The following is a 20,326-nucleotide window of genomic DNA, read 5'->3' as shown; positions in this document are numbered from 1 at the left end:
CATGGGTTCAAGATGGTTTTTGAGTCCCAGAAAATTGTATTGACTAAAGCTAGTGTTCCTATTGGGAAGGGTTATGTGAAAGAGGGAATGTGGAAGATGAATATAATGGCTGTTAAGCCAAAGACTATTAATAATAATAACACTACTACTTCTTCTGTTTACTTGCTTGAGTCTTCAAATTTATGGCATGGTAGACTAGGTCATGTTAATTATGATACTTTGCATAGACTGATTAACTTGAATCACATACCCACATTTAATATTGATTCCAAACATAAGTGTGAAACTTGTGTAGAGGCAAAACTAATCTAACATCATTCCAAATGGTTGAAAGAACACTGAACCCCTTGATTTAATTCACAGTGACATTTGTGATTTAAAGTTTGCTCAAACAAGAGGAGGTAACAAGTACTTTATTGCTTTCATTGATGATAATAAAAAGTATTGTTATGTATATTTGCTAAAAAGTACGGATGAAGCTATAGAGAAGTTTACTCTCTATAAGCAAGAGGTTGAAAATCAACTTAATAAGAAAATGAAGAAGATAAGAAGTGACCGTGGTGGTGAATATGTACAACCTTTTGGTGAATTCTGTGCACAACACAGAATTATTCACGAGGTCACACCACCTTATTCTCCTCAATCCAATGGAGTGGCAGAACGGAAAAATCGCACTCTAAAGGACATGATGAATGCTATGTTAATAAGTTTGGGATTGCCACAAAACATGTGGGGTGAAGCCATTTTGTCGGCTAACTATCTTTTAAATAAGATTCCCAAAAAGAAAGAACAAAAGACGCCCTATGAACTTTGGAAAGGTAGGCTACCTTCTTACAAGTACTTAAAAGTGTGGGGGTGTCTTGCAAAGGTTGTAGTACCATTGCAAAAGAAGATGAAAATAGGTCCTAAAACAGTTGACTGTATTTTCATTGGCTATGCGCAAAATAGCAATGCATATCGATGCCTTGTACACGAGTTTAAAAACCCTGACATCCACAAGAATACGATAATGGAATCCAAAAATGCATCATTCTTTGAACATATATTTCCTTGTAAACCTAATGGGGATGAACCAAACTCTTCTAAACGAACATTTGAGATCATGGATGAGAATATCCATGAGCAAGAAATAGAAGAGGAGAGTGAAGAAGTCCAAGTAGAGCCAAGACGGAGTAAAAGGGCAAGGATAGAAAATTCGTTTGGACCAGATTTTCTAACTTATATGGTAGAGGTAGAACCTCGTACATATAAAGAAGTTGTGAGCTCTACTGAGGGTCCTTTATGGAAGGAAGCCATAAGAAGCGAAATTGATTTCATCATGCAAAATCATACTTGGGAACTTGTTGACCTCCCTCCCGGATGTAAACCTCTAGGGTCCAAGTGGATTTTCAAACGGAAAATGAAAATAGATGGAACAATTGATAAGTACAAGGCTAGACTTCTAATAAAAGGTTACAAACAAAAAGAAGGCCATGACTACTTTGACACGTATTCTCCTGTGACGAGAATAAATTCCATTAGGATGATTTTGGCAATTGCTGCATTGCGAAATCTTGAAGTCCACCAAATGGACGTAAAAACTGCCTTTCTAAATGGGGATCTTGATGAATAAATCTACATGGAACAACCCGAGGGTTTTGTAGCTTCAGGAAAAGAAAAGAAAGTGTGCAAATTGGTAAAATCCTTATATGGACTTAAGCAAGCTCCAAAACAATGGCATGAAAAATTTGACAGTGTCATGATGACCAGTGGCTTCAAAATCAATGAGTGTGACAAATGTGTTTATATCAAAAATACAAATGATGGATATATTATTCTTTGTTTGTATGTAGATGATATACTCATTGTTGGAAGCAACCAACGAATGGTAAAATCTACCAAAGATATGTTGAACTCAAGGTTTGACATGAAGGACATGGGACTGGCTGATGTAATTCTAGGAATAAAGATTACAAGGATGCCAGTTGGACTTAGTTTGAGTCAGTCACACTATGTGGACAAGATTCTTGACAAATTTGGTAAAAATGATTCTGGTGTGTCCAGAACACCAATTGACATAAGTCATCATCTGTCCAAGAATAAAGGCGACAGTGTCTCTCAAGTAGAGTATGCTAGAGTGATAGGTAGTCTAATGTACTTGATGAGTTGTACAAGACCAGATATTGCTTACACTGTAAGTACTTTAAGTCGATTCACGAGTAATCTAGGTATTGAACACTGGAAGGCAATTACAAGAGTACTAAGGTACCTGCGGTATACTCGAAACTATGGATTGATCTATACCAGAGAACCAGCTGTTCTTGAAGGATAACTGATGCAAGCTGGATATCTGACATCCAAGATTTGAAAGGTACTAGTGGATATGTGTTCACTTTAGGTGGCGCAGCTGTTTCATGGAAATCATCGAAACAAACTGTAATCACTAGATCCACGATGGAATTTGAGTTTGTAGCTCTGGATAAATGTAGTGAAGAAGCAGAATGGTTGCGTAATTTCTTGGAGGATATTCCAGAATGGCCTAAACCTGTGCCTGCAATATGCATATATTGTGATAACCAAGCAACAATTGGTCGAGCACAAAATGTTTTGTATAACGGTAAGTCTAGACACATACGTCGACGACATAATACCGTTAGACAACTGATCTCAACTGGAGTTATCTCATTTGATTATGTGAAATCAAAAGATAACATTGCGGATCCGTTAACCAAAGGGTTAAACAGAGATCAAGTTGAAAAGACATCAGAAGGAATAGGACTTAAGCCCAAAGGAAATTAAGGTTGATATAAAGGAAACCCAACCTAGTTAACTGGAGATCCCAAGATCTAGGTTCAATGGGACAACCTAGTTATTGAGACCGACTAGGATCACTCTGGGGGATTACCCCTACCCATTCCAATGCTAAAATAGTGATGCCCATTGTAAAAGAGGTTAAGCTCAAGCTTTTGATGACTCTTACGCATCGGTAGTCCGAGCAGAGTAATGCGGGATTGCTCTTAGATAAGAGGTCACCTATGTGAGAAAGAAGTGGGGCCACTTCAAAGGAGAATTGTGGGGGCTCAATTCTCTAAAACCTCTCACAGAACCAGGCAGATGTTCACGGCCAAAATGAACATAACCATGAGAACCGAAACTATGCCGGAAAGATATCTGTGTGAGATATATCATCGTTTACACAAATGACAGAACAGTTCAAAGACATCGCGTCTACTGATCAGTTAGTAAAGTAAATATATTCTCACAAGGGAAGGTTCAAAGGCTAACACCCACCTATCCTATGCAGGTATCAATCAGAGAACTCTATCACCTTGTTGTGTCGAGTCTTTGTTTCTTAATGTTGATCAATTTCATTCATGTGGGGGATTGTTGGAAATAATTGAGTGAATGAGAAATTGATGCCTAAAATGGAAATGATTCAGCAAATCACCTTGATTAAAGATGATATTATATGAATATTATGTGATTTATTCTGATTGATTTTGGCAAATCACTTTGGTCAAAATTAAGATATCAGAATATTGTGTAATTAATTCTGATTGACTGTAAAAAAAATCACTTTAAGTAACAACTGATATTACCAGAATAAGTGTGATTAATTCTGATTAATTATCAGAAAATCACTTTGGGTAATTGCTGATATTACCAGTATAAGGGTATTTAATTCTGATTGATTTTTAGATATTAAGATACCAGGTTTGTTGGATATTTGGGCATTAATGCATTTGATTCACACATTTTTCAACTCTCCGTGAAGCCTATAAAAAGAGGCTTCTCCTTTCATTCTAGGCACACAGATACAGAGCATCACACACTTAGTTTTTTTTTTTTTGTTTCTCTTCAATCTGTGTAGTACACAACAAGAAAAAATGCTTTTAATAACACCAAAAATGTGTTATCAAAACATACCATAACACTTTTTTATACCGACTATGTTATCGTAGGTCAGGGTACCTTACATAACACTTTATCATTGTTATACAGATGTGTTATTATAATGTCAACAATAACACACTTTCTGTGTTATTTTAATAAATAGACAAGTGTTTAATTATATTATTTATAGTCGATTATATAACACATTTCAATACTTATAAATTTGTGTTATACTACACTTTAGTATAACACATTATTTGTGTTATATAATGAAGTTTGCATACAAAATTGTTTACATAAAAAGTGTTATTGTAATAGATATTATAACACAATTTTCGTATTATTTTAATATTTAGATAAGTTTAAATTCTCATTATATATTCATTTATATAACACTAATTTATTCTATTATATTTTAATTTTTTTATATAATAAAAATTAGCTTTCTAATATATACTAGCATCATCAAATGAACTTGATTTTCAAATAACAAAAAGTAAAAACATTCAACATTGTATTAACAATCCACAAATTAGTTTAAAACATTCAACACTGTCATCAACAACAAAATGTTCTTTAAGTATTCAAGTAGTCTTAAATATTCAACATATTGAAAAGTTACTACTTTCAGCATAAAATATTCTACAGTTACCCAACACAAAGCCTTCAAAATTGAGTTACAAAAGCATTTAGAATGATACTATTATTTCTAGGGTAGATCCATCGAATCTCATAAGAGGCGAATAAGTTCCACAGTCCTGAAGGGAAATTCACCTTCTAGGCTACAAAGAAGACATCGAATAGGACCATCAACAAAACTTTCTCTGTCCCAAAACTGATTGCAACGTGATTCCTGAAAATTTTAAAGCAATAAATCCAATCAAAAAACTACGAAGGAAAAGAAAAATGTCAAGTTTAATAGAACCACCAATGAAAAATCAACAAAATAATCAATAAATGACCCTGAAACACAATCATTATACAGCCAATACATCCTATGCTCCAAATATCTATTGCAGGAGTGTACTGAAGACAAAAAGTAGAGGTCTTAGACTCTTAGTATTAGAAAAAATTACTAAGCAACCATATACTTGATTTTTTTTTTTTTTTGAAATCTGAACACTGAAAAATTATCTTCATTATGAACAATCATTATTCAAGACAATAATCAAAAAACAAACCAGCAAAATAAAAAAACAGCAAGCAAACAAATTCTATAGTCTGAGAGCATAGCATTAACTAAAATAATTGTACAACCTGAAAACCAAACATGTACTAGATCAAAAAACAGGACAACCCTCCATAACAACCTGGAAATGTTGAAGGGATGGCCAGTTTAGTCAAAAGTATGAGAAGAAATGATTGGGAACTTCTTGGCTTCATACCAATTAGACCAATAAGCAATGGGATTAACTTTGCCAAAACGAAACAAAAACAGATGCAGTGTCATCTGTTCTTGGCTGCTTTAACAACAGTACTAAAACATTGTGCACCACACACACAAATAATCATAGCAGAGAATGGTGATTATTAATAGGGTCCTATTGAATATATTTCAGTTAACAGTTAAAAGAGTAAAGAAAATGATGTTGTGGTGGATATGAAAACTGAGAATAATAAGAAGAAAAATATATTCTTCAATGCTTGAAGCTTTGAACTATGAACTTATAATGTCTCTTGTGTGGTGTTTCTTGAATCTGTGAGCTAAAATGAGAATTCATAACCAAACAAAATCTGAGAAGACAACTAATTGAACTAAATAAAGAAAAAGAGCAAAAATTCTCAAACAAATTGATCTCAGTAAACACTGGTATATATATGACAAATTAAAGCAAGGTGAGCTCTTTCCTGGTAAGTGTCAATTGGAAAGAAAAGAAAATATAAAGACGACCTATTATGAAAAGGAAATTGGAAAAATAAGAAAGAACGAAATACTGAATGGTATGACATGCAATTCAAGAAACAGAACCATCATTTTTTTAGACACAAATTCATTATTAACCACCATAAATAGTTTGAAGAAAACAAATATTAATTCAAATATGGTATCATATATATAAAATTATATGTTGCTTACTGGCCAGGTCAGTCAACTAAAGGCTATTGTATTAACATGTGGCACAATATATGTAGTCTAAGCTAAACCCATGATATTCCTCCACGAGAAAATAGTTTATTGACAAAGTTATACATATTCTTATTCATTTCCATTTATAAAAATAATATGACCATATTAATAAGGAAAGCATCTCAGAAGATTAGAACCAAAGTTATATATATATAATATAATATCATTTCCTCTCAACAATGCAAGAATAAGCAACAAGTTTTGCTATTCTATTGATATGAATCATGATTTTTTAAATACCATTTAGCAGAGGTTTATTATAGTATTAGTATAATATATATACATACATATAGATATATGGTGTGTCATTAAAAGGGTTTTTTTAATACCTTGGTGATGGTAGGCCACCATTTTGTGAGTGACCTTATGCAAAGTGATGCAGCAAAGGCAAGTCTTTTTAGCTGAGTAATATCATAGGCCCCTCCTAGCTTTGGATCAATCAGTTTTTCAATTTCTCCTTGTTTCAATATTAATTTGGCCTGTTCAATTCATAATTAACAATTATTAAATTCGGTTCAATTACATGCGCTAAAATATTTTGTTACCAAGACTAAGCAAAGTTTAACACCAAGAGAAAACTCCAATATTAGACATTTACCAAAAAAATATGGCAAATTAGTAATATAATAAATCAAGTGGAAACTTTTTCATTGTATAATCATAAGGAAAAAATGGGACTTTCTTTCATTACCCAAGTGTGTAAGCTCTGGTGAGAACCATCTTTAATATGTCTCTAGTGTTTACTTGTATCACAGTAACACCACCGAAAAAGTTTGTAAGATAAAATACAAATAAATTAAGCTAAAACCACTCACACAATATCAATAGCCAAGAACAAGAAAATTAAAACTAATCAACTAATAGAGAATAAAATTTAGTCAACTTAAAACTAACAAATACAACTACTGTTATATATAATAAATATACCTTAACTATCCATTATTATTTGGAGACACATATTAAAAATGAGAGAATAATGAGAAATTGATTCTTATTATTGAAAATGAACCAAGTGATGAGTACAATTGGGTTAGCCAATTAGCTTTATTTATAAGCTGGCTAGCCGATCAGGAGAATTCAATCAAGATAAGCTCAAAAACAATTACATGTCTTACATGAGCTCAAGAACAAGTGAAGAAGCTCCCCCGCCACCGTTGCATATGGCACCAACCCCGTACTTTCCCTTTTTATGTCTCAATACCTGCAACAACATTATTCTTATTTCAGAAATTCCAAGTAAAATATATCAGAGAGAGCATAGTTACCAATGTCTCTATTATTCCACAGCTAAACTCTCAACAGAAATTTAAAAGAATAAATGACAAACACGAGATCACTTCACATGAGTATATGTAGAAAGCATAAGCTTAGATATGACCACGAACTATGACATTAGATCATTAAGAAAACATGTAAACAAAACCAGAGAACTATATAAATGATATTAGAATGTCAAACTAGGAATGCATTGCAAGAGAAAGGAAGTTTATAGATTACCCCAAACAATGTGACCAAGATACGAGCTCCACTGCATCCTAATGGGTGTCCCAATGATACAGCCCCACCATGTACGTTAAGGCTTTCCTGAGATATTTGGAAATTGGAAGAGTAAAAAAATGTAGATAAGGATAGTGACAAAATGGAGCAAAGCTAAAATGCATTGTGGACAGATGAATGACTATACAAATTGCAGAAAATGGAAGAGTGATCACATTTAAAATAGCATACATTTCCAACTTAAGAGTAAATCAACTTGAAAGAAATTATCTAGTTTTCTCCAAACTCAGAGTATAGGGATTACAAGTACTAAAATCTTACAGAAAATGCTTCATTTATTTCATAGTAATCAATCTGAGAAGCATCTAAACCAGCATTTGAAATAGCTTTTGGTATCACAAGGGCTGGAGCAGTTGTAAAGAATTCAGGTGCTTGCGAAGATAATCTTCTTTGAGCTATGTTTCAGCAACAGTAAAATAGAACTAGGAAGCCAATTCATTGGAGTACCTGAGCTGCATCAGCATAGCCCTTAATCTTTGCAATTACTTGCAATCCAAGTTGAAGTGCCTTCTCTCCACTCACTAGGACTAATGCAGCTGCACCATCACTATTCATGATAAAAACCAAACCATATTAAGGCAAGTTAAAATTTGAAACCCTAGTCACACACACATAAAAATAAGAAAAAGGCTGCCCACAGAAAATAAACCAGTTTTGTTGTAGCATAAACTACAATAAGTGTTGCACACCAGTTGCTTATATGTACAAGAAAGTAAATGAGTATTTAGATAGTACAAGGCTCTAAATAGAAGGCACAGGAAACAATATATCTGATTGCATTACCACACTAAGTTAATAATTTTTTTTCAGCATTGGCGGCGGGGGGAAAGAGAGAGGTGGGAACCTTATGATTGAAGCATTGCCAGCAGTAACAGAGCCCTCGTTCTGCTTGAAACTTGGTCTTAGCTTTCTTAATTTTGCAGCATCAAACCATGAAGAGAAACAAAAACAAATTAAAAGTACTGAAGCAAGTATAGAAAAATCTGACTTAAAATCTACTTTTAACTAGAAAACCTTAATATGACATAAATATTTATGTTATCCCCATTTCCTGCGTGGCCCCGGAACGACCGTCCAGGCCCATGGTCAGGGCATTCAAAATGTGGGCCCGGCCCAAGGCCTCTTGGTACGGGAATATCCAAGGGGGCACGAGCCTAGTGCAATTTTGGGCCAGACGGGTGTCCGGTATGGTTATCCGGGACAGTCATCCGGGAGACATGCAGACAGCTCGGACCCCCCGACGGTATACATGCCTGGTCCCGAAGCCTAGTAACCTCGTAACTCAAAGTGTCCAGACCAAAGGCACCGTTTTGTCGGGCGAAATATAGTTCTTGGGCCACCTTATTGGGCCTTAATTGGTCTGGAATTTATGTATGTTTTATCTTTTATATTGGTCTTCCACTAGAGAGGCCAATAATATCCATATCTCTGATGGGCCCGGGTCATACCCGGCCCAGACCCAGTGTTCCCATGAGCCTATAAATACGGGCAATAGAACACTGGAAAAAGGGAGCTCTCTTCGACTTGTATACAGTTACTCTGTTAAAACCTAGAGAGAAACTCCATTGTAAAAGACTTTCCAAGCTCTAATACAACTGACTCGTGGACTCAGGCTTATTAACGCCCCAACCACGTAAAAATCCTGTGTTAATCCTCTCAACTCCATATCATTAGTCTTAGCCAATATTCATTAGTATAGTTTCCAAAAATCTCGGTAAACAGTTTGGTGCTTTCATTGAGAGCTAAAGAAAGCCAGTGCTAAAGTCAAGCCTTTACTACAATGGTGAACACATGACACACCACGTTCGACCCTAGCAATCCCGAACAGGGCAACGAAGACCCGCGACCTTCGCAGCATCCCCCTCAGGATCTGCCCGAGAACGCACCTCCTCAAACATCTCACCATGAGGAGTCACAAGACTACGAAGGTGGGACAGAGTACGAAGAAGAGAATGAGGAGTATTACGAAGAGGAAAATGAGGAGTACCACGATGAAGCTGCGGATCCCGTGATCCCCGAAGAAGAGCCCAACCAACAGGATCTGGAGGTGACCAGACTAAGGAAACAAGTCCTGGAGCAGGAGGCCAGGATCACTGAGCAAGCGAAGGCGCATCGGCGGATGCAAGAGTCCCTCCAGGCCCTACAGGCATTCATAGCCGCGCAGTGTCCGGCAGCCAATCCCACGACTGGCCCACTTCCTGGAGCGCAGCAGCCCGCTCCACAAGCGCGAGCTGGGGTCCCCAAAGGAGCTAGCTCGGCCCCTCCCCCGGAGCCATTTCCTGAGCCAGCACCAGGAAACCCGAACAGGGAAAAAAAGAAGGCCAGTGGAAAGACCCGAGAAAAGACCACCCCCGTCGCAAAGGCTGGGGCCCGTTCCCGACCGCTCCCTAGGAAACAAAAGATGTGCCCCGTCCCAGGACGAGGCCACCCAATCGATCCGCAGGGGATGCGGCCGCGAAACGCGCAGCCTCGGCACGCCCCAAGGCGAGACGGGCGGGAGAGATCTTTGCACCCGAGTGCCTCGGTCAACAAGAACTGTCGGGAACGGCCTCGCAGCGAGGAAAATCATGCCCTCAGTTCAGGGGACGATACGTCCCGGATAGACTTAGGCGACGGACTGAACGCTCGAAAAGAGCGGGCCCGCAAGGAAAAGATCCTCCCCTGAGGTGGCGACCTCAAAAACAACATCAACGACAGGAGGAACGAAAGAATCCCCCCAGAGGATTGCACAGCCAGGCAGCTCATGGAGCAGCTGGCCACTCTGAAAAAGGTCACGGATCGTTTGGTCCGCAAACAAGAAGGCGCGGACACTGACTCCGATGAAGAGGATAAAGAGCCCTGCGCGAGGCACATCCTGGACGCCATACTCCCCAAGGGGTTCAACATGCCAAGCCTCACCGCCTATACTGGAAACACCGACCCTAGGGACCATCTGTCCCGATACAACCGGCTCATGATAGTGGCTCACGTCAGTGACGACGGCAAGTGCCTCTGCTTCTCGATCACTTTGGGCGGTCCCGCCGAAGAGTGGTGGAATAGACTTAAGCAGGGATCCATCCAATCCTGGTCTGAGCTGCAGTCAGCATTTCGCAAGCAGTTCGTGGCCGCCATGAGGATGGACATGCAGATCAGCGCCCTTGCAAATATCAAACAACTCCCCACGGAGACACTGAGGGCCTACATCCAGTGCTTCACTGAGGAAGCCTCCAAGATGAAAGTGGACGACGGACAGAGCCTGGTGGCACTGCAGTCCGGAATTCGGGCCGGGTCCCCCCTCTGGGATGACATGCAGCGTAGCAAGGCCGCTACCCTGGAAGATTTCATCATGAGGGCCCAAGGATTCATCAACTGGGAGGAAGCTCAGATCCAGGCTTTCGGGTGGCCTCCGGCTCCGCAGCCCGTCCCCCAGGCGTTCCCGGGATATGGGGTGTAGTTCCTGGCACAGTCCTATACTGCGCCCCCCATTGCTCCGGGATCGGTCGTCGCGCCTGGAGTCAGCTACACTCCTACGGTGTATGGCCCTGCCACTTCAGGGTATGCCCCGGCCCAATCCACCCACTTCTCCGGGTATGGCGTCGCGCCGGCAGGACACAGCATCGCCCCCATCGGGGCCCAGCAGTCACAGGCAGGAATGACTGAGGCGAGCGTGAACCCCTCCCGGGGGAAGCGATCTGGCAAAGGCCAGAACCGGCCTGAGCTGGTCAAGAAGGGAAAGAGGGGCTACAAGCCCCAATATTCAGAAATACACCAATCTGGTGGACACCAGAGAGAACATCTACCTGGCCACAGAAAGGGTGGTTCACTATCGGAAGCCTAGCCCCATGTTCAAAGGGGGAAGGAATCTGAGGGACGCCAGCAAAAGGTGCGCCTATCATAAGGATGTGGGCCACACCACCGAAGACTGCCGGCAGCTCAAGGATGAGATCAAAAATCTCATCAAGCTAGGGCACCTCCACCAGTGGGTTAGGATGCCCGTGGGAGTCCCGGGCCTGTCAGTAGGCCCCAGACAACCCACGGTCCCGGGAACGCCCTAGGCATACCCCCATCAGGGAGGGTATGCACAGGGACCCACGGCGCAAGCCCCTTAGGGGGCCCCCGTCATGCAGGTTCCCGGCCCCGGAATGCCTTACCCCTCCGGGGTGGCACCCCCTCGAGTTGACGGACATGTGGCCACCATCTCGGGCAGACCTCACTTGGGAGGACCGTCCAGTAACGACCAAAAGCGCTACCTAAGCGAGCTAGACCACGATCAGGAGGTATGCGCCCTCGTCCAGGCCCCGGCTCAGCGCCCTAAATTGATGAACCTCCCCATCACCTTCATGGAGGACGACGCCCGCAGTGTCCATTTTCCACACCACGACCCGCTGGTCATAGATGCTCAAATCGCCAACAAGTTGGTGTCTCGCGTGTTGGTGGATGACGGGAGCTCCGTCAACCTGTTGTTCAAGCCCGCTTTCACCGCCATTGGCTTGACTGAAGTGGATCTGGCATCGTGCCCGACCCAGATTTATGACTTCAATGGAGATGCACTTCTCCCAATGGGAAAGATCCAGCTGCCCGTTACGCTGGGGAGTGAATTGCAGCACTCGTTCAAGTTCTGCACCTTTGTAGTGGTGGACTGCCCCACCGCTTACAACAAGTTGGGACTGTCCGGGGAGACCAGAAGAGCGCCCAGAAGTGCTACCAGGTGTCGGCCTGGCCCATATACATGATCTGGGAAGAACCCGTTGAGGACTTCGTCAAACCGATTCGCCCCCCCCCCCCACCTGCTGAGAGGATGGTCCGGGAAGAAGATGACCTAGACCCGCAGATAGGGGACGACCGTGTCCTGGAACCAATGGACGAGATAGAAGAGGTGTGCGTCAGCGACACCGATCCGACCCGGATCATCCAAGTCGGAAAAAGTCTACCGGTAGATGTTCGGGCCGCCATCATCGCCCAAGTTAAGGGAAACCAGGATATCCTAGCCTGGTCTCACTCAGACATGACTGGGATCGACCGCAATATCATCTGCCACGCATTAAGTATTGACCCAAACGCAACCCCATTCCGCCAGAAACGCAGACCGTTGGGGACGGAGAGGGTCGAGGCCCTTAAGCTGGAGGTTGAGAAGCTGTCTTCTATCAACTTCATACGCGAGGCTGTGTACCCCGTGTGGCTGGCTAATCCCGTCTTGGTGCCGAAACCAAACGGGACATGGAGAACGTGCATCGACTTCACAGACCTCAACAAAGCCTGCCCGAAAGACTGTTTCCCGCTGCCCCGGATCGACCAAATGGTGGATGCTACGTCCTGGTACGAGATCTTGAGCTTCATGGACGCTTACTCCGGCTACAATCAGATCTCTATGCACGTGGCAGATCAGGAGCGCACCAGCTTCCAAACCGACAAGGGAATCTACTGTTACATAGTCATGCCCTTCGGACTGAAGAACGCTGGAGCGACTTACCAAAGGCTCGTCAATCGAATGTTCCGGGCCCAGTTAGGGCGAAACATGGAGGTCTACATCGATGACATGCTGGTCAAGTCCAAGACGTCCGGGAACCATTCGAATGACCTAGCGGAGGCCTTTGCAGTCATTCGGAAGTACGGGATGAAGCTGAATCCCAAAAAGTGCACTTTTGGCGTGGCCTCCGAGAAGTTCCTGGGCTTCATAGTGAGTTTCCGGGGAATAGAAGCCAATCCAGATAAGATCAAGGCACTGATTGATATGGCCTCTCCCCGGAAGCATAAGGACGTACAAAGCCTGACGGGGCGAATAGCTGCCTTGAGCAGCTTCGTTTCCAAAGCCACGGATAAGTGCATCCCATTCTTCAACGTCCTTCGGGGAAGCCAGCGTTTCGAATGGTCAGCCGAATGCGAAGAGGCCTTTCGTAAGTTGAAAGAACACTTGGCCCAAGCCCCAATCCTGGCGAAATCGGTAGACGGGGAGCCTCTGTATCTATACCTAGTCGTGACCGAGCACGCGATCAGCGCCGCGTTAGTACGGGAGGAAGAAAGGGCACCGCACCCGGTATACTATGTAAGCAAGCGATTGCTTGACGCTGAGTCTCGGTATCCATTGATCGAAAAGCTGACATTCTGCCTGCTGATGGCATCCCGAAAGCTTCGCCCTTATTTTCAGGCCCACACCATAAAGGTCCTAACCAACCATCCCCTGCGGCAAGTGTTACAGAAGCCCGAGTCATCGGGAAGACTCCTGAAGTGGGCCATGGAGTTGAGTCAGTTCGATATATCCTACATCCCTAGGGTGTCTATCAAGGGGCAAGCCCTGGCCGATTTCATCGTTGAGTGTTTCGGGGTATCTCAGAAAGACAATGTTCCCGGGGCCCCCGCGGCACCCGTATGGAAGGTCTTCGTGGACGGAGCCTCGAATGAGAACGGGGCTGGGGCTAGGATCATCTTGGTATCACCGCAGGGGCACCAGTTACAAAATTCTCTCCGTTTCCAATTCAAGGCATCGAATAACGAAGCAAAGCATGAAGCTGTCCTAGCCGGGCTGCGTTTGGCCCGGGAGGTAGGGGCAGCGAACCTGGAAATCTACAGGGATTCCCAGCTAGTTGTCAGACAAATCTCGGGGGAATATCAAACTAAAGGAGAGAGAATGGCAGCCTATGTGACCTAGACGAGAGAAATGTTACAGGCATTCACCAAGCACTCCATCCGCCAGATCCCCCGAGAGCAAAATGTCTTCGCGGATATACTAGCAAAACTGGCCACTGACGCCGAGGCAGAGCTGACCGGACTAGTCCCTGTCAACCATCTCCTCGTCCCAAGCATCAGGGCCCCCGCGGTCCACACCGCCAATCACTCCATGTCTTGGATGGGACCGCTTATCCGCTACCTGACAGCCGGGGAGGTTCCAGCCGACAGGGCCGCAGCCAAGAAACTCCAATACCAAGTCCACCGATATGTCATGATGGACAGAAAACTCTATCGCCGGGGTTTATCCATGCCTTACCTCAGGTGTGTGTCCGGGACTGAGCTGAGCGCCATCATGCATGAAGTGCACGAAGGTTTTTGCGGAGATCACACAGTCGGGCCCAGCCTATCCAAGAAGATCATGCGCCAAGGATACTTCTGGCCAACCATGAAGAAAGACTGTATTGACTACGTCCGCAAGTGCGAACAGTGCCAGAGGTACGCGAAGGTCCCACGGGCCCCCCCGACAGAAATAACCTTGATGACTAGCCCCTGGCCCTTCACAGTGTGGGGGATCGATCTCGTCAGATCCCTCCTGACCAGGAAAGGAGGGGTAAAGTATGCCATCATGGCCATGGACTATTACACAAAGTGGGTTGAGGCGGAGCCCATGAACACAATCACTTACAAAAAGGCCTTAGATTTCGTCATCAATAACATAGTGTGTCGGTACGGCCTCCCCTACAAAATCGTATCCGACAACGGGAAGCAGTTCGACAACGCCCACTTCACGGATTTTTTCAAAAGGAACGATATCGTCAAGAGCTTCTCCGCGGTCGCCAGGCCCCAGGCAAACGGGCGGCAGGCAGAAGCCGTGAACAAAATCCTAAAGGGGACGCTGAAGAAAAAACTCTAGGCCTGCAAGAGCAAATGGCCAGAGGAACTGCCTCACGTACTATTGGCTTACCAGACGACCGAGAGGATATCAACCGGCCACACCCCCTACTCCATGGTCTATGGATGCGAAGCCGTCATCCCGATCGAAACGACCATCCCGTGCCACCGACGAGACACGTATGACCCCGCCCAGAACCACACCTTACTCCAAGAATCGCTAGATCTCATCGAGGAGATCCGGGAGGAATCGCAGGTGCAGCTAAAGATGTACCAAGGCAAGATCGCACGACACTTCAGCTCCAAAGTCAAAAGTCAAAAGTTTGGAACCGGCGACTTGGTCTTGCGAAGAGTCTTCCGTGCTACTCAAGATCCGGGAGTGGGGGTTCTAGGCCCAAATTGGGAGGGGCCGTACGAGATCCAGCACGAGGTGTACCCCGGGACATACCGCTTAAAGTTGCTCGATGGCTCAGAAGTCCCGCGAGCCTGGAATGCGGAGCATCTCTGTAAATACTATCAGTAGTCAGGAGAGTGCATTCCAATTTAGTATTTTCATTGTAAACAGTGTACGCCTCAGGGTGAGCCCCTTTGAATAATAAAAATGGCGTGTATAGAACGTCATAAAGAAATGTTGTAAAACAATGATAATCTTTCACAAGTGACCCCAGACCCGTCTCCGCTCACTTGCGGGGGGTATCCCGGGTATAGGAAAATACCTGGTGGGGCGCATGCTTAGGCTAGTCCCGGCTCGGACCAACGAGGTCTGGGTGACGCAAACCCCATGGTCCCACCCCAGATGAACGAGTCCGGGGGTATAAAGTTAAGAGGACTGAGCCCAAGGCCAGTCCCACCCTGGACGAACGATGTCCGAGGGTATAACTAAAGAGGATCGAGCCCAAGGCCGATCCCACCCCAGACTAACAATGTCTGGGAGTATAAAGTAAGGAGGACCGAGCCCGAGGCCGATCCCATCCTAGACGAACGATGTTCGGGGGTATAACTAAAGAGGACCGAGCCCAAGGCCGGTCCCATCCTGGACAAACGATGTCTGGGGGTATAACTAAAGAGGACCAAGCCCAAGGCCGGTCCCACCCCGGACGAACGATGTCCGGGAATATAAAGTAAAGAGGACCGAGCCTGAGGCCGGTCCCACCCCAGACGAACGATGTCCGGGGGTATAAGTAAAGAGGACCGACCCCGAGGCTGGTCCCACCCCGGACGAACGATGTCCGGGGGTATAACTAAAGATGACCGAGCCCAAGGCTGGTCCCACCCTGGACGAACGATGTCCGGGGGTATAACTAAAGAGGACCGAGCCCAAGGCCGGTCCCACCCCGGACGAACGATGTCCGGGAGTATAAAGTAAAGAGGACCGAGCCTGAGGTCGGTCCCACCCCAGACGAACGATGTCCGGGGGTATAAGTAAAGAGGACCGACCCCGAGGCTGGTCCCACCCTGGACGAACGATGTCCGGGGGTATAACTAAAGATGACCGAGCCCAAGGCTGGTCCCACCCTGGACAAACGATGTCCGGGGGTATAACTAAAGATGACCGAGCCCAAGGCTGGTCCCACCCCGGACGAACGATGTCCGGGGGTATAACTAAAGAGGACCGAGCCCAAGGCCGGTCCCACCCCGGACGAACGATGTCTGGGGGTATAACTAAAGAGGACCAAGCCCAAGGCCGGTCCCACCCCGGACTAACGATGTCCGGGAGTATAAAGTAAAGAGGACCGAGCCTGAGGTCGGTCCCACCCCGGACGAACGATGTCCGGGGGTATAAGTAAAGAGGACCGAGCCTGAGGCCGGTCCCACCCCAGACGAACGATGTCCGGGGGTATACCTAAATAGGACCGAGCCCAAGGCTGGTCCCACCCCGGACGAACGATGTCCGGGAGTATAAAGTAAAGAGGACCAAGCCCGAGGCCGGTCCCACCCCAGACGAACGATGTCCGGGGGTATAACTAAAGAGGACCGAGCCCAAGGCCGGTCCCACCCCAGACGAACGATGTCCGGGAGTATAAAGTAAAGAGGATCGAGCCCGAGGCCGGTCCCACCCCAGACGAACAATGTCCGGGGGTATAACTAAAGAGGACCGAGCCCAAGGCCGGTCCCACCCTGGATGAACGATGTCCGGGAGTATAAAGTAAAGAGGACTCGAGCGCGAGGTCGGTCCCACCCCAGACGAACGATGTCTGGGGATATAACTAAAGAGGACCGAGCCCAAGGCCGGTCCCACCCCGGACGAAAGATGTCCAGGATATAAATTATAAAGGACCGAGCCCAAGGCTCATCCCGCTCCGGATGAGTGATGTCCGGGAAGAAGAACCATTTGGTATGCCCCAGGGCAAAGCAATGGCGTATAGCTGATAAAGGGAGAACAAGGTTCCAGGTTAAACTTAGCCCCGTTGGCCCTAGCCTTGTTGCCAGGATTAGAAACTCCGTGAGTTAAGTCGTTCGGACTAGTCTAGGCTGTTGGAACCGGGACCAAACCCTCACAATCAATTAGGCGCGGCGACAAAATGAAATTTCTACTCAGAATAACGAAAAGAAACCTATATAAAAACTGAAGAAAATAGCAGTGTTTTGAACTTAGTTACAAGTCAAAATTACAAGTCAAAGTTACAAGAAACAAGGCCGGGATTCGGGCCTAGACTTCATCTGCCCGGAGCTCCACGTCCTCCTTCTCCTTGGCCTAGAACTCGGCCCGCTTTGACTCCGGATCGGGGAAGACAAGGAGGTTCATACTCTTGTCCTTGCACCAGGCCATGTAAATGGCCTCATCGAAGGTGACCTCCAGCATGCCCTCTGCCTCCTTCTTTTCGCGGCGGGATACTTCGTGCGCCGCCTTCTCCTCAAGAAGAGAGTCGCCCAGTTCGCAGACCCGGACCTTCAGGGTCTGGATCTCCTCCTTATCCAGGACGGACTGAGCCGCGGCCACCTCCAAAAGCGTTGCCTGCTCGTCGGCCTCCTTTGATTTCCGGGACAAAGCCTCTTCCAATCCGGCCTTGGCGCGGTCGAACTCCTCGCGCTCCGTCTGGGCACGGGCCATCTCCCGGCTAAGGGCCTCCTTTGCAGCCTCCCTCTGATTCATGGCCGCCTCCAGCTTGGCCGTCTCCATCTTCATGGACAGCTCGGCCACCAGATCGGCACTCCGATGGGACAACAGATCAACCTGGAGCAAAGAAAAGTTAGGAAAAATCCTCATCAACAAGAGGGGGAAAATAAGAGATAAGTAAAAATTACCGCAGTGGCCTGGTGGCGGAGCGCCTGGGAGATGAACAGCACGTCCGGGTTGGCTATCGTGGCGTACCTCTTGAGCTGGAGATTGGACATGGTGTTCCCCACCTAGTCTAGCAGGTCAGCCGCCAGGGGGGCCGTGTCTTGTCTGAGTTTAGGGCGGAAGCCCGTTTCGGCGGCTGGCCAATCCACGATCGGCTGAGGGGCGCTAAACGCGGCCAGGCGTTCCGCAAATTCTACCTAACAGCGGACCGTCAGGGCCCTGTACGTGTCGTCCCTCCAGCCTCGACCATTTTCCCAGGTCCGGTTGATCAGCCGAGACTGCTCATCCCGCAAAGCGAACTCCCCCTCCTCGAGAAGAGTCGGACGTATGGGGAGAATGGGCAAGGCGGGGACCTCCTTCGCGGCGAGCCGACTGTCACCGTGCGACTCGTCAGCTGAGACAGCCCGCCTCGTCCAGGGCCTCTTCCCGGTGTTGCCCTCTTCGGCGCTAACATCCAGGCCCCTTTTCCCAAAGCTTCGGCTGGCCGCTGCACCCGCCTCCAAGTCAATTACCGGGTGTTGGGCGGGGGCGAAGACTGCAGCCTGATCCACGGCTTGAACGGGGACCGCGGCAAGGGCTCCCCCACCGGGATGAAGCTCCGTCCCGGACACTTCCTTATTAAGGCTGGGCTCCGGGCCCTTCGCCTCGCGGGTTTTCCCGGCAGCTTTCCTGGGCGCCCTGTCCTTGAGCAGCTACCTCATTTCACTAGCGGGAGTAGACATGTCGGAGTGTCCTGCAAAAGCACAGAAAAAGGGAATTAGTATGGCACGCCGGACAAAAAAGAAAAAAAAAGAAATAAATATCCAATCTAATAACGACCCGGGACGAACCCTCATCTGTGCCCGGGGCGCGACTCAACTCCTCTAAAGCAAAGGAATGGACTCGGTCCCCCATGTCGTCTGAGTTCAGGAAGTTCCCGTACTGAAGGAACCCGGATAAAAACATAAGGACCTTCAAGCCTACGGGGACGGGAGTCGAAGGTCTCGCCTCCCCGTCAGCCCCGAATGCGGGGCCTCGGAGTACTAGCCTATCCCTAGCTAAGTCCCCAACTTGGGGAGCATAAGTCAAGATTAGAGGGGAGTTACCTTGCCCCGATACACTAGCCCCGGGAGTCCCCATGTTCGGCAGGGCGTCCTCAAAGAGCTCCTCCAGCTCTTCCGAAGAAGCTGCCTCGGTCTGGGCCTGGTCTTTCTTCCACTGGGCTGCGTCAGCTCGCGCCGCCCTCTCCACTTCCGCGATGTGGTCCAAGGCCATTTGTTCCCGAACGACAATGTTCTTTTCGTAGGCGATGCCCCGGAGGTTCGGGATGAGGATGGTTTGGGTGGCCGCGAGCATCCCGACCAGTCGGAGATTGTCATCCATAACGTAGCCACCTACGTCCAGATCCTCCGCGCTCAGCCTGGAGTAAAACCTCCTCCTTTCCATGATGAACTTGGTGAGGGGAGTTTAAGCGAAAGGTCCTGCCACCCGGAAGAGCATGATAAGAAGTGGAGAAAAAGAGAATGAAAACATAGAGAAAATGGATCGGGGAAGCACTTACCCACTCGCTGGAAGTCCAGCAGCAGTGCAGGGTTCTTCTCCACGAGGAACCCAGACGTCATAAACCAATAATGATGGACGTCCGGGAGATGCTTCTAGGAGCTGGTGGGAGCGGGGTAGCTACCTCGTGGCTTCAGTCTGTAGAAGCTGTCCAAGGTCTTATCCTTGACGTTGACCTGCGGCTCCATCTTGTAGAAGTACAAGATTTCCGCAGGAGTCGGCTACGCGATGCAGAACACTCGCCATCCCGCGAGCAGCCGATACGCTTGCGGCAGGAGCTAAAGCGTCGCGATTCCCACGTACGTCAAGAACCACACGAAATAGTCGTGAAGCGGGAGCGTGGCTCCCGCGCTGATGTGGCCGGCGCTCCAGGCCCTGAATCCCTCCACGGACGTGTGCGCCCGCTCTTC

The 20,326-nt window shown here is 46.5% G+C and overlaps 1 long non-coding RNA gene across 1 annotated transcript; it reads right to left on the bottom strand.

The window, feature by feature from the left end:
- Nucleotides 1–6,368: 6,368 nt before the first annotated feature.
- LOC133822867 (uncharacterized) lies at nucleotides 6,369–8,496 on the bottom strand. The gene is made up of 5 exons (XR_009888053.1): nucleotides 8,403–8,496; nucleotides 8,006–8,105; nucleotides 7,499–7,585; nucleotides 7,117–7,202; nucleotides 6,369–6,480 (listed from the first exon to the last, which is right to left on the bottom strand). It is a non-coding gene; the product is annotated as an uncharacterized LOC133822867 (long non-coding RNA).
- Between the last annotated feature and the right edge of the window lie 11,830 nt (nucleotides 8,497–20,326).

The sequence above is a fragment of the Humulus lupulus genome, chromosome 1 (genome assembly GCF_963169125.1).
Source record: "Humulus lupulus chromosome 1, drHumLupu1.1, whole genome shotgun sequence".
In the NCBI taxonomy this organism is placed as follows: Eukaryota; Viridiplantae; Streptophyta; class Magnoliopsida; order Rosales; family Cannabaceae; genus Humulus; species Humulus lupulus.
This window is presented reverse-complemented; position numbering and strand designations above follow the sequence as displayed.